Source organism: Sinohyriopsis cumingii, chromosome 17, assembly GCF_028554795.1.
Source record: "Sinohyriopsis cumingii isolate HCF-2022 chromosome 17, ASM2855479v2, whole genome shotgun sequence".
Taxonomy (NCBI): domain Eukaryota; kingdom Metazoa; phylum Mollusca; class Bivalvia; order Unionida; family Unionidae; genus Sinohyriopsis; species Sinohyriopsis cumingii.
In genome coordinates, this window is record NC_142977.1 from 91997112 (window position 1) to 92012563 (window position 15452).

At 35.3% G+C, this 15452-nt stretch overlaps 1 protein-coding gene across 2 annotated transcripts in view; it reads left to right on the top strand.

Annotated features, from left to right (window-relative positions):
* The first annotated feature begins 14436 nt into the window (after positions 1-14436).
* LOC149779425 (uncharacterized) overlaps positions 14437-15452 on the top strand; it is a 47245-nt gene continuing 46229 nt past the window's right edge. The window contains exon 1 of one of the 2 annotated variants that reach the window (XM_089940083.1): positions 14437-14766. The gene's annotated coding sequence lies outside the window, so the exon portion shown is untranslated. The remainder of the gene's footprint in view (positions 14767-15452) is intronic. The other variant, XM_089940084.1, reaches the window with a different exon arrangement.

Sequence of the window (15452 nt, forward strand, 5' to 3'; positions counted from 1 at the left end):
TATATATATATATATATATATATATATATATATATATATATATATATATATACAAACATTAGCTTCCTAAAGAGCTTGAAGCTGTCGATATATATAATTCATTATCTAGTTAGTAAAAAAAGAAACATAAACAAAAGTGGCAGGTGACAAAGGAAGTCGGTTGGATTGTCTATTGAACACATGACTGCTTTTTAAACCTTGGAGGATTCTTGGGATTCTGCGTTAGTATCACTAATTATTTGTGTCAATGAAAAAAGAAAATGACATACGTTCTTATGTTCTAGTGATTATGAGTACATTTTTCAGATTGCTCATGATGGAGAGGTGTTTGATAGCGACATGTACTGGTTAATATACAGGTCTGCACAGAAGCACTACGGGTGTGTAAAATAGACATCGGTAACAACTTAGGTTTGGTCTGACACCTTCATAGCTAAATGCAACACACGTGACTGTAAAACCTGCATACCCTCGCTTGCACCAATATGATACATAAATTAGTACTAAACCGATTTGTCAATTTGATACTTCAGCCAATCCGAGTTTTCGATAAGGTTTTCGAATACATTATGTAGTAAAAAAAAAACCGACTGAAATACATATCGAAATTCATATATTTAATATATCCCGCGCCATGTCTCGGCGCAATTCGTACATTTATTATTTTGTGACGTAAAGATCTTAGAAGCGTATCATTGACTTTGTTCGTATAGCGTGTTTGTTTGTTTACAACGCTCCTCCATGTGCTGTCGCATAATGAGCCAGAAGACTTGGGGTCTACGTCCTCGCAATGGGGTGTGTTATACGCGCAATGAGGTGTGCGATAAGCACAAGTAAGTACTATGTTTAAATCTCTTCACATCAGTAATGTGCAATCATTTCTTTTTTAGGGCACACCATGGAAGAAAAGTATATATGCTATTCATATTATGTTGGTTTTGCACATAACGGATTTCTGCAATCAAAACGATACATGTGAACGGTATCGACTTGTCATTAATATAACATTATCGCTCACAAAAAGAATGATCGATTTATTGTGGATTCTTATCCATGAGGTTTGAAGGATTATACAATAATAATGATGGTGATGATGATTTAGATGATAACAATAACGACGGCTCTGACGTAACAAGGAATAATTATTTTTATAACGATATACAGTTAGAATATTAAAGAGATTTAGTACGATGGATAGATAATCCATTTGAAGAAATAGTTCATGCTTTGGCTATACAGGCTGTACAGAAGTTAAGTCAGGGGAGGCAACTGTTTTAAGCAACACACTAGTAAGACCGTTGGATTTTATGACCTTCCAACAGGTACAAAAACAGCTCATCCAGTGAAGAAAAACAAGAACCCCCACTCCAACCTGACCAGCAGTTCAGCAAAAACAGACCCTTAAACGAAATAAACTGTACATAATACCATGACCCCTCCCCATGTATACATATCTAAGGAAAATGTCTCAGTAAACATACAGTGACAAATTATTATATGATTTGCCTTGCAATGCATAACCTCGTTGTGACCGTAAGTGACTGCTGTGTATGATTTTTTATGACGCACACAAATAAACACACACACGCACGCACATACACACACATACCTACGTACCTGTTTATTTATTTATAGAAAGAAAGAAATCTTTTATTGCAACGAACCAAGTGGCTTTGGAGCATACATATACTGTTAACTTAGCCACATTAATATCAGGCAGTGATATGTATGTATGTATGTGTATGTGTGTGTATGTATGTGTGTGTGTGCGTGCGTGCGTGCGTGTGTATGAAGAATATTATTAATAAAGGTATTCCCCCGTTTTTAGAAATATTTTAGTTCTAAACTACGCATCATCAGAATTATCATTATTGTATCTTTAAAGATAGTGTTGTAAAAATTATTACCATTACCAAACTTTCTACAACGACATAAATTTGACTTATATATTAAAACCACACATTAAACATGTCTGCTTTTCTCCAACAATAACAAGGTGGACACTTATTCCAATGTTCCAAATTCAATGTACAATTCGTGGAGAAATGAGAGTCACCTTCTAAAGTTGAGCAAATCCCACATATATTTTCCCAGGGAATCTTACTTTGTCTTCTACCACATTCGATTTCTTGTCTGCGTGACGATACACTTCATTTTGTTAACGTAGTTCTGTATTCTAGGATACTAATCTATTCTGGATATAAATGATAGGAATTTTTTTTTTTACAGAAGTTCAGAAAATGTAGATCTTGATGAATTCACCAAAACTATTATTTCAATTTTGAATAAAATGATATAACAACATTTTTTTTTACAATTGCAGAAAAGAAATTATATCATCACCGCCTTAAAAATGACAATCTTCGTTAAAACGTGGACTTGCTGACATTTTCCCAGTTTGATTTTGCTGGCAATATCCTCGTTAATGAAGGCTGAACTATTTTTAAAAAATATTTAATTATCATAAATTACTCAGAAACCCACTCAAGTGTGCGGAACATAACCAACGGATGCTTTTGTAGCATAAGTGTAACACGTTCAGAAACTGAATGACCCGACCTATCAACCACGTCTGAGGTTATTTCTCTATTTCATAAAAATGGTCAAGTGATGTTCCGATCGAAATGAACCGGCGTCAGTGCCGCAAATAAAAAAAAAGATATAAAATCATATCTGGGCCACAACTTTGTCAACTCTTAAATTGCGTATTTAAATAATTTAATCTTGAGAAATCTGAGAAATGTTCTGAAACTCAGCTTTTGCATAACGCTCCTTAAAATCAGTAACGTCATCATCAGGAGTATTAATTACGAATGAAGGGTGTTAATTACAAATGAAGGTATTAATTATAAATGAAGGTATTAATTACAAATGAAGGGTATTCATTACAAATGAAGGTGTTAATTGCAAATAAAGGTATTAATTGCAAATGAAGGTATTAATTACAAATGAAGGTATTAATTACAAATGAAGGTATTAATTATAAATGAAGGCATTAATTACAAATGAAGGGTATTCATTACAAATGAAGGTGTTAATTGCAAATGAAGGTATTAATTGCAAATGAAGGTATTAATTACAAATGAAGGTATTAATTACAAATGAAGGGTATTAATTACAAATGAAGGTATTAATTGCAAATGAAAGTATAAGTTACAAATGAAGGTATTAATTGCAAATGAACGTATAAGTTACAAATGAAGGTATTAATTACAAATGAAGGGTATTAATTACAAATGAAGGGTATTAATTACAAAAAAAGGGTATTAATTACAAGTGAAGGTATTAATTGCAAATGAACGTATAAGTTACAAATGAAGGTATTAATTACAAATGAAGGGGATTAATTACAAATGAAGGGTATTAATTACAAAAAAGGGTATTAATTACAAGTGAAGGTATTAATTGCAAATGAAGGGTATTAATTACAAATGAAGGTATTAATTATAAATGAAGGTATTAATTACAAATGAAGGGTATTCATTACAAATGAAGGTGTTAATTGCAAATGAAGGTATTAATTGCAAATGAAGGTATTAATTACAAATGAAGGTATTAATTACAAATGAAGGGTATTAATTACAAATGAAGGTATTAATTGCAAATGAAAGTATAAGTTACAAATGAAGGTATTAATTGCAAATGAACGTATAAGTTACAAATGAAGGTATTAATTACAAATGAAGGGTATTAATTACAAATGAAGGGTATTAATTACAAAAAAGGGTGTTAATTACAAGTGAAGGTATTAATTGCAAATGAACGTATAAGTTACAAATGAAGGTATTAATTACAAATGAAGGTATTAATTACAAATGAAGGGTATTAATCAAATGGAAATATTGAAGGGTATTAATCAAATGGAAATACTGAGCTAGGGATGAAAGTGAACTATCTTTTTTTAGGACACAAAGCTTCCTTTCGGTATTCTTCAGCATTTCTGAAGTTTTCTTCAGACAATTTCTGTACCTTCTGTTTACCAGATTTCAATCAACATATCACTGCAGGATTTGTCTAATTAGTGCAAGTTTTCATCACTACAGGCATATTATTTTGCCTGATTTTGATTGGTTAAACTCATTCAATTTAGATAAGAGTTCTTTTGTTCATTAATTCCAGAAGAGATTTACACCAGGGTTTAACATTCGTGTGGCTTTCTGAAATATAAATGTTCATGAAGAATGTAACATATTTGTATATCGACTTATCTGATTACTTACATATATATCTTCATATATACAATTAGGACTTGACAAGCTGTTAAAATGTTACTATTGTATTGTATTCTCACGAATATATGGCCTTAAACTAAGCAGCAGAGCAGTGCAAAAACCAACAAGTTTAGTAAAAATCAAGAAATAGTTTATTTCCTTGGATCGCAAAGTTAAAATTAAAAATCGAACTTAGAGTATTGCGAATTAAATCTCAAATTGTCCTAAAAGTTATCCAAAACATCAAAGCTAAGACTTTTCCAGTCACGTACGTTGTTCCATTCCTACATTTGTTGTTGTAACAAACTAGCTATACACAATTCTTGGCAAGTATTAGATAATGTTCAATGAGTGTTTTCTGCGCACAGATGCATTTGTGGCAAATGACTCTGGCACAAGATAGTCTTCCTTCGTTATTTTCCATATGTTCGAAAGTGATTCCTTCTTTGAATTCTTGCCTCATTTTGAAAAATTCATTGATGTAGCCGCGAAAAAATCTTTACTGGATTCGTCGTCCTTACTATATTGTTCTGTGGTAGGAAAGTGTCAAATTTCGTATATATTTAATAGTTGATATCCACGATCGAGAGCTTGAAACAATTAGACTCTCACTCACATTCTCATTGAAGCGCGTTCTTTATCCTTGTGATTCTACATGTTGCTGTACACGTCTAGCATCAAGGAAACATCATTTGTTTTGGCAATGATGCGGAAGGGCAGGATGGTACAAGTGGATTGTAGGTAAGAATTTCCATTTTATTAAATTTTCGAGTTGACGAATGTGTTCCACGTACACATATCAGGGTGATCGGTAGGAAATTAAGCATATTTGTACACCCAAGGATAAAAATAACACACATCAATGTATTTAATTTCTTATCCTTGACATTCGTCCACATCGTTCACAAAGCGTTTCAAATTGGCTTTCTCAGCAAACAAAGCAAAGGTTCGATATCTGGATAAGTTTTTATATGACGGTCGTGCTCGTGCTCCCATATTTCTACTACCTGGTATTCTTGTCTCTTTCTAACCTCGGGTGTCGTTGTTATTTTTGCTGGTACAACTACTCCATGATATACTCTGAGAAAGGACTTCTCAGGTTTTGTTAACGGAAACAAGTGTGGCATCCGTGAAATAAATATCCCTGGAATTCTTTGATGATCTGGGGTTTTTCTAAATTCCAGCCATCCATAAAAATACAAAAAAATCTTCTTTTCCACCATTTTTAGCATGTTGTATCTATTTTTTGTCTTCACCTTTACACAATCAATGGTGGCAGCACAAAGCGTTGGCAGAATATTAACAGCTGACCGAGAGATAGGATCGACTGTTAGGGTGGCTAATTTGTTCTCAGACATGAACTTCTTTCAGTACTATAATCCAGAAAATTTAGTGATGGTAGAAGCTTTATTCAAAAGACATATACCTCCGTGTTCCAGAAACAGTTGTCAACATTTTCCACAGCAGCGGCGTAAAATGTCCACATTGGATCCGCAGTATTTCAACATTTCATTGTGAAAGTAAAATGGATTTGAATACTGAGTTTTGTACCAAGCGTATAATGTTTCTCTTTGTTCTGTGTGTTTACCTTCTGGTCGTAGAAGCAAGCGTCAGGCAGACGCGGGATCATAACTTGCTGATTAGCGTTGGCATTGAAAAATTGTGGAAAACATCCGTCTGACCATTTCTGTATTTCCTAACGTTTTATGCATTCTACTCAGAGGGATGACCAAATTACTCATGGGATCTTTAAACTGTACTTGTTATATTTTCATGGAGATGAGTTTGGGTCCCTTCTTGGTGACTGTGGAACATTCGGTAGCTTATTCTGAATAATATTTCATAAGAAACTGTACGTCGTATCGAGAGAAATCATGAGCCATAGATGTAACTTATCGATGACAGTATACGTAACCCTCGACGTCCTATCCGCTAACTGTCGTCGGTAGGATCGACGATCCATTCAGCAAAATCGGCAAAACTGTCTATTTTATCTCGTCCTCATGGAATCTTACTACAATTTGGACAATAAAAAATATAGGATCTTGTATACATTTCTCACAAGCCTGATAAGCTGCGCAGAACTTAGGGACGTGAATGTCAGGCTCTATCGTACATTGAAAGTAAAAAGGATTACATCCACTTGTTTCTCTTTGTTCTTATGCAGGACTGTCTAGAAGTCTTCCTATAATTCACTATAAACTGTCACAATGCAGACATCAGAGCGATATGACTGAAAATTTATTAAAGCTAAGTTAAAAAATCCGAATGACACACAAACACACACACATACACCCTTCCCCCCCCCCCCCGAAATGCACAAACACTCCTTCAGTTCGTTCTCGTATTTTCGGATGCAGCATTGATGTTCAAAGTCCATGATTTAATCACAAAAACGGCATCTGTTTTTCCTGGATAAACGTGTCGCTTTTTATTGTTGGTTCGAAAACGATATGCACTAGTGTAGCACAATCACAATAATTCGCCAGAACGTTTCTGTTGTTGAATCTTGTTTCATGCAATATTGCTCTTAACTTGTAGAACAGAGAAAGGTCAATTTGCAAGATGATTAATAAATTCGTTATTTTTCTTCAGTAATGAATGGTTTTTATGCTAAACAGCCCCGGTCTCTATCTCCGCAATACATATGTTGGCCTCTAAATCATTGATAAAATTTCTCGCAGTAGTATACGCATCCAAGAAATCCTGTGATACTAGTAATGGCATTGAAACTCTGTTCATGATAATACACGTAAACATCTTTTCCGTCTGGGAAAACTGGTCCTTGAAACACGAAAGCTTCGCGAACCACACGATGGTAGCTTTTCAGTATATAGCGAGAAGCCAAAACGTCTTGAAGATTTTGTATTTCAGCAAAAGAAGTTCTGCTTCTCTTCGTAATTTGGCTTTGTCCGATTTTTGCATGATATTCCATGATGTTTTCTATTTCGTTCTTGTCGGCATACGTTCGCCCCAAAGACATATTGCGTTTGATACTGCGAATTTCGTCCACAAATATCACTTTGCGTGGTCCGTTACCTCTTAAAGTGAAACGTGAGTCACGTGAAGCGTGGCTTTTGCATCGGTAATGTCAAACGCGCCATTGGATAGTTGAACATGCCGATTTTTTTAATGACCTTGGATGGTGTTAATTCTGCCGTTGTACTAAATTCAATCCAGGCAGGAGATATCAAACTGTTGATCAATGGAGAGTTTCAAACGATAATTCTCTTCTGTTTGGCGTTATCGTTTCAATGTCTCTAAGAAGGAAGACCAGATATATGTAATGAAACCTGCCTCTTTCTCGGTCGACACTTTAAACTTGAACCCCTTAAAATTTACCGTGTAAGTGTAAGCCGTGATTCTAAACTTTCTGAAAGTAAGTACTTGCGTCTCTCGGATGTGATAATAATTTTCGGGAGATAATGAACGACGTTCTTTCTTTATGGATCTAGACGATTGGTCTTGTGGCAAAGGAGGATCACTGATATTATCTTCAAAGTCATTGGCATATACCTGGGATAACCTTTTGTGTATGAGGCGGAACAAAATGTAGTCGTCCTTTGGTTTCTTCTTCTTCTAGTTTCTCTCTGGAATATTGTGCTCCTTCGAGCTTAATTCTAAAATTTGCTTTGATAAGTTTTACACACACGCGCTCCCTTTATACACAGAGAGCTTCATACCCAAAGAGTATATAATTAATTCAGCTTTTATACTGTGAAGAAGAAGATGGCAATGTCAGAACAGATTGCCTTTCTGGTCATAGATTTACTGAGAATTATTCGAAAGTAAACTTTTCATAAGACTACGAATTACTCCGCTCGACATAAAAGTCAAGATATATGAGATATATTTCAAGAGATAGGACATTCGTCTCCGGAATGTTCACAATGTCAAAACAAAGGAAAGATAGGATTAAAAAAGACAAAGGTAAATATACCAGCTATAAATGTAAAAAAAGGGACACCTAGATTCAGAGTGTCCTAAGAAAAAAGAAAACAATTATCAGAAGAGTTCTTCAGAAACAAAAGAAGACGAACCCATACCGGTCAAGCAACATAAGAAGTCAAGACAGACAGAAGACGATGAAGAATCAGAACCCATGCCATTGAAGAAGTTAAAAAAAATAAACAAAATGTGAAAGAAAATGGAATTTAGTGATGTGTTTTGAAATTTCCATTGTCATTCAAAAGCGAATATACCAAAGAAAACGTGTCTCTTTGTCTTTATTATTTTATACTATGGATAAAATACTAAAACAAACCTCTTAAATCACGGGAAAGGGATTAAGTTTACTTGATATGGCAAGTATTGAGTAGTATCTCTTTTCCAGGTGGCCCGAAAAAGGACCGTTAGGCGTATTTTCATCTGAAAATAAATCTTATGCACTTGATACTAGTTTCACTGTCTCAATCCCTTTCCAAGTACTACTACTCCTCGTGTTGTTGCTGCTTTGATAGTGGTAGCAGTAACTGCTGCTGCTGCCATTTCAGCGGAGGTTAACGTGGATGTAGTGCTGAAAGGCTTGAAAATCTTGGCAGGTGAAGGTCTCTTATTCTTGGGTTTAACTCACGATATCTGTAACATTTGCCTCAGATACTTTGAGAGTGCCAAAATGTATCGTAATGTGCACAGCGTTTTTTTTTTCCTTCTCACTCCCTTCTTCTTCTTCTTTCTTGTGTCATAAAAACTTTCTCCAAATCGTCTTTCTGTATATTTCTGAAATCATTTACTAATGGCAATGATGGAGAAGGAGGTGAAAGTAGTAATACCGTTGCAGAAGAACATTCTTGTGGAGACGACAGAGAATCGGAAAAAACACGGTCTTCTGGAAGAAGAATACTGGTTACAGCTGCATTGGTAGTAGTAGTCATCGTACTGTCACTCCGAATATATGAGGTATCAGCAGCTGGTGTACCTCAATACGTTGTCTTCATTGTTTATGCCATTTGTATGGTACTCAATATCGCAATGGTAAACCATACGTAGGCTGATGCGCCTATATACCACGTGACGTCACGTGTCCGCTGACTTCTGACTGGACGAGAAGCCCCATGCACTGAATGAATTTTATAACGCGCGTTTGGATTGGTAGAAAATTTGAATCGGTTTCTATCCGGTCTTAGGATATATATATATATATATATATATATATATATATATATATATATATATATATATATATATATATATAGATAGATAGATAGATAGATAGATAGATAGATAGATACACACACACATGCACACACACACACACACACACACACACACACAAGCGCCTGGTGGGTTCGACTCTCCGGTTCGGCTAATAAGGTATGTGAGGAAGCTTGCCAGTAATTTCCCGTGAGCCGCTGGTTCGTCTTGGGGTTTTCCCGGGTTCTTCCTCCGCCAAATATACTGGCCGCCATGTATAGCCTATCACGTGCTGAAAATAGCGTTAAAGGGTCTCTGCTGCATAAATAAAAAAAAAATTAGCTTTGCTTAAAAGAGTTTGAAATCAAGCTTATGTTCCATCAAATTAAAGACGTTCGAACTTCGACGTACGCAGGTGTTTCCTCATCTAGAAATAGAGTTTGAATAGAGTGTGCTGGAATATTTTAACACCAAAGCTACACATGTTCAGCCTTCAGAGAGCTCGCCCTAATTTGTGGAGAAAGAACATTATATATCCAGTTTTATTAGTTGAATAGAATTAAAAAAAACTTGAGGTAACATAAAAAAATATTTCTGGTTTGAAAATACATGCAAGATCCGTACTTCTCTCATCCCAAATAACTGGTTTGTCCTCTAGCACCACCAATTTTTTTTGTTCACCATACATACAACAATTTTACAAAATGTAAAAGATGTATGTTTTATTGCTGAAGTGCGACGTAAATTGAGTTATAGATTATTAAAAATTCAAACAAGTTTCAACCTGGCTGATGTCACAGATGCTTGGTTGCTATGGAGGCATACAATATAACACTAACCAAAGCATGCCACATCTTAACATTTCTTGAAAGTTTGACAACATTAATATAAGTGGTTTTGAAGATGTGAAAATTATGTTCTTCACCTGGCTGTCATTGAAACCAATATACCCATTTGATTGTAGGTTATGACATAAAAAATTTCATCCAATACTTTAATACAAATGTTATTAGTGTATCGTTTTTTTTTTGGGGGGGGGGGGAGATATGTGGAAACATGTATTTTCTATATCAGAACTGTGAAAGCTGATAGATGTGGTGATTGTGACGTACGTGTGTGTGTGTGTGTGTGTGTCCAATAAATGTATATATGGTTCTAGAAAGGAGATCTTAACGACTGGGGCAGGGTCAATTTCACAACCATAGAGGCACAGCCTTGGGTCTGTGCGAGATGTAAGTCTAATTCTGTTTCCTCTTCCCTTCAGATCTATGTATAGGTATTGGCTGGTGATCTCAACAGTTTCCATGTGATGACCGAAGGTCATGTTTCCTTCCGGTACTGGAAATTTGATTTCTCTCATGTCCTTCAACCAGTACATGGTTAGAAGGTGTGGATCTCAACTGCTTCCAAGTTAGCAAGTCCGCAACCTAAGGACCATGACCCATGGTCTGTATTGGATATGGCAGTATGTCTTGTTCTGTTTCATGTCCTTCACACCTATATATGGTTGTTGACCGGGGGATCTCAAGTTTCCAAGTTGTGACCCACGGAAGTTCATGAGACCTCTGCTAAGCTGGTTTGAATAATTATGTTAAACAATGGTTTTAAAGGTCCCTTATGCGATGTGATACCTGAAAAAGATAATAAATAAGGAATATAACCTAAACAAATTCATAAAGTATGATACTCTACTGAATGCATCTGAAGTTCATACAATGCACAGTATGGAAATGTTAAGTAAAGGAACTGAATTGTGGTTTACTAGTGACAGTTCTTTGAATTAATCAATATTAATGACATCTGGTTATGTAGATAGCAGGAACTGTAGCCCTACTTTCAGTTAGAGGTCAAAACAATGAATGTATATATCTACACCTTCACTCTCCACGTTAATTTCCACGTTAACTTTTTCATTATTATGAATGCATATCCATTCTTCCATCATTAATGTAAAATATCACTGTGATTTAAATTTGCTGCAAGCATCGACTGGAATTTCGGTATCATTAAGATTCTAGAGCAGTAATAACCCAGCGTTTTTATAATCGTTTGGAGACACCCCTCATTCTCTCATATCAACTTACTTAAGCGTTCTTCCATATAGGTTCAAAGCGTTTAGCTCCTTTGTGTCTTTACCCCTGTCTTTTAATTCTTCTTTCTCCGTCTTCTTGCTCAAAATAATCCGGTATGCACGGGCAGATTTTCAACAAAACACATTTCTTCTTCTGGAATGTGCATCTCCGATAATCTTAATGTTTACATGGAATCATGTGATTCTATTGTAACAGCCACATTAAACATTATTCCCGCGCGCTATTTACGGAACTCAAAACCGACGTCGCCGGAAGTTTGACTTAGAGTCTGTCTGTCTGTCTGTCTGTCTGTATGTATGTATGTATGCATGCATGTATGTATATATGTATGTATGTATGTATGTATGACTGACTGACTGACTGACTGACTGACTGACTTTATTTCCTCTTTAAAAAGAGATTACATCAGATTAAACAAATTCAGAATAATACAAGATCATAAAATAGAACAGAAAAGTGACAAAGATACAGTAGTAATACAATTGTAATACTGTGTAAGCTACCGTATTGACAAAACGAAATATATCAATACCTGCAATTATGCAAATCTGCAATCATTTGGCGGAGCATGGCACTGATCTTTTAACAGTTGCTTGATGATGATAATATTTCGAAAAGTTAATACGTCTATAGTGTTATGTGCTTAACATTAAGTCTGAGATAGCAACGAAAATGAAATGTAAAACTTATAACAGTGTAATTCTATATGTAGTTTCTTTTCTTCATATGACGCATGTATTTATGCATATATATACTTGTTTGCGCGTATGCGTGCGTGCATGCATTTATCTATGACTGACTGTCTAAATGACTTAGTTACCTCTACAACAAAGAGTATATCAGGTTGCTAAGATACATATTATACATATCATAGAATTATGAGACACATCATAGACGAGAACGCAAGCATGATATATACATCGTCAACTAATGCGTTTACAAAATGAGATATATAAATACAGAAAACCATATAGAAATCTCTTGGAAATAAACATAAACAAATACATAAACAAATACATAAACGCACACACAAACAGCTGTCAGACAACAAAATTGTTGGATGGTAGTTGTGTGTGTTTGAATACTAATCTGATAGCGGGTGCTGAATTGTATATGTGGTGTGTTTGGGTTGTAATAAAAAAATAAACGCGTGCTGGATAGTACTAACAAATTATTTTCAGTACGATTCTATCAAGTTTTCGACATGGAAACGGCCCATAGCAATAAAAAATTAACAGTACAGATTCCCTTGTCCCGATAAACTGTCGACCCTTTTCCCCCTTCACCAGTTTAACATTACCATTCTGCTTCGGTCCCATAAACTATCGACCCTTCCTTCCTGCACCATTTTAGCATCACCGTTCCCTTTTGTCTCCATAAACTTTATCAGTGTTTCCCTTTACGCACATTTGTGCGCTGGAGAACATTGACGCACACATTTTGTTGCCGTGTTTTTTTTGACGCAAAGGATTTTCATAATGTGATCAGGATTTATTTAATACCCAGTGATGGATGCCATTGTATATACTTCGAGCATATGCATTGACTGGTTCCCCGCTTTGTTTGTTCCTTGCCTTGCGCTCCTCTATTCGTATAGCAGAGTGCAACGCACGGAACATTCGAAACAATGAACCAGACTAGCATAGGCAATGTTATGACGGAGTAGCTTCCCCTAATCTCGCTAGCTCTCACGCGATTTCCATCGAGCTCAGCAAGCTGTCATCTAGATGTTTAATCTCAATCCATGTTGCACTAGAAAGCGATCTCCAGATTAAAACCCGTGCACTAGAAATCATTAGAGAAGAAAGTGAAAGAAACAGAACACAAAAAAGTAACTGTGGATCTAACTTTAATGAAAAATGGAGAAAATAATGCCCTTGACTGGAATTCGGTATTCATACATTAGGATTACCGGTGTGACTTATGATCGCGTGATTGCGAAGACTACAAAAGTGAATAATCCGTTCTTGACAGGGTTTTAGCATTTTAAACAATCTGTCCTCGTTCGCCACAGGATATCTGGAGAACACATTATAACCCAAGACATTCTTTCACAACAAAGAAATCAGTAAACTTGTAGAGACAAATGCGTTATTTGGATTACAAAGTCAGCGGGTCATTGCAGATTTTTTTGGTTTTTAACTTTGCTGCAATAAAAGATAGATCTTACAGTTCAAGTGTAACTTATTAGAAAGAAGACGAATCATTATCCTCCTTGATATCTGGATAATTATGTTCTAGAACGAAGTACAATGAAACCGATGCTAGTACACATTTTATGAAAGGCAGTAATTTGACTGCCATTTGGTTAAAACGATTTATTTGGCTTTTTGTGTAGGCATGTATGTACTGTGTTGGGCTATAATATTGCTTCATATTGATTATAAGGAAACTGTTAAAAGTACAACTTTAAAAGAAAAATGAACTAATAAAATTATTCTTTGAATGGACAATGCATCTGTTTGTTAATTGTACATGTTGATTTATTTGTACATTTAGAGAGAGAGAGAGAGAGAGAGAGTATGTTGTGTAAGTTGCAATATCCTATTTCAAGCTGAAAAAGTACGAGTCATATGAAAGTTTGTCAGTACATTTTTGACCCCCACATTTTTTATTTGACCCCCAGTTCTGACACCAAGGTTTTTTATTTTACCCTCAGTTTTACACCCCTGGGGGATACACTGGGCCATAAACACTTTTGTCCCTATAATACCATTCCCATGTTAAACCTGTGGCCTATATCATTTGTCCCCCAAGAATCCCTTGCACATTAACCTATGGGGCCTATTTAATAACGATTTGTCCCCCAAGAGTCCCCCGCATATTAACCTTTTGAATTTTACAATTATTATTTGTCCCCCAGTTCTCATATCATATTAATATTTCCGTAGATTGTTCATTGTACGACTGGTCATATCCGGTTCATTCAGTGAACAGCAACTGAAAATGAACCTTAGTCACGTTTTCAATAGGGGTCACTTTTCAATCTTATACCGGCACAGGTCTGAACAAAGAGCACCCAAACAGTGTAAACGTAGCTTCATATAAGTATTAGATCACAGAACTCATAAAAAACTTTCTCTTCTGGTGAAGACATAGTACAGAAAGGAGGCTTGACTAATCAATGTACAAAGATTAACATCAAACATAGGACAAAATGGAGGTTAGATTAGTCAATGTACAAAGATTAACATCGAACATAGGACAGCACAGACGCTAAATTAGTCAATGTACAATAATTAACACCGGACATAGTACAGAAAGGAGTATTGACTAATCAATGTACACTGATTAACACCGGACATTGCACAGAAAGGAGGCTTGACTAGGTAATGTACAAAGATTAACATCAGACATTGTACAGAAAGGAGGCTTGACTAGTCAATGTACAAAGATTAACATCGGACATCAGATTAACTTTTTATGAAGATGCTTTTATTTAGACATTTTTTATGTAAACAATTTTCTATGCGATTAGTAAATTTTCTCTGCGATCGTCGTATGCGTTACATACTAAAAGAAAACGATGTTCGTTTTCTACAAATCTTAAAAGATTCTTTGCATAATATGGGCAAAGTCTATCAGATATATCCAAACCACGATAACGGCTTATCATTATAACTAAACTTTGACTGGGGCATCGAAATAAAAAAAATGCATTTCTATATTTTAAAGGAAGACCAGGAGATAAATGTAATTTTAGGATTTAATAGATATTTTTTAAGCACTTATAACTTCCTTACGTTGAACCTATAGTTTCACAAAATCGTTTTTGCTTCATGCAACCTTTAACTTTTTGCTGAAATATCTTTATGAATAGATTCACATTTCCAACGTTTTCTTCAATCCATATTAAACCAAACCCATATGAATATAATGCATTCGTGTGTGTTGCCCATGTCATACGTCTATTTTCAGTAAGACGCATTAAACATCGGGAAAAAAAATAAGAATACCTGTTTTGATCCATGTAAATTAAAACAGGCAAAATTTAATGCATTTTGTATAATAGATA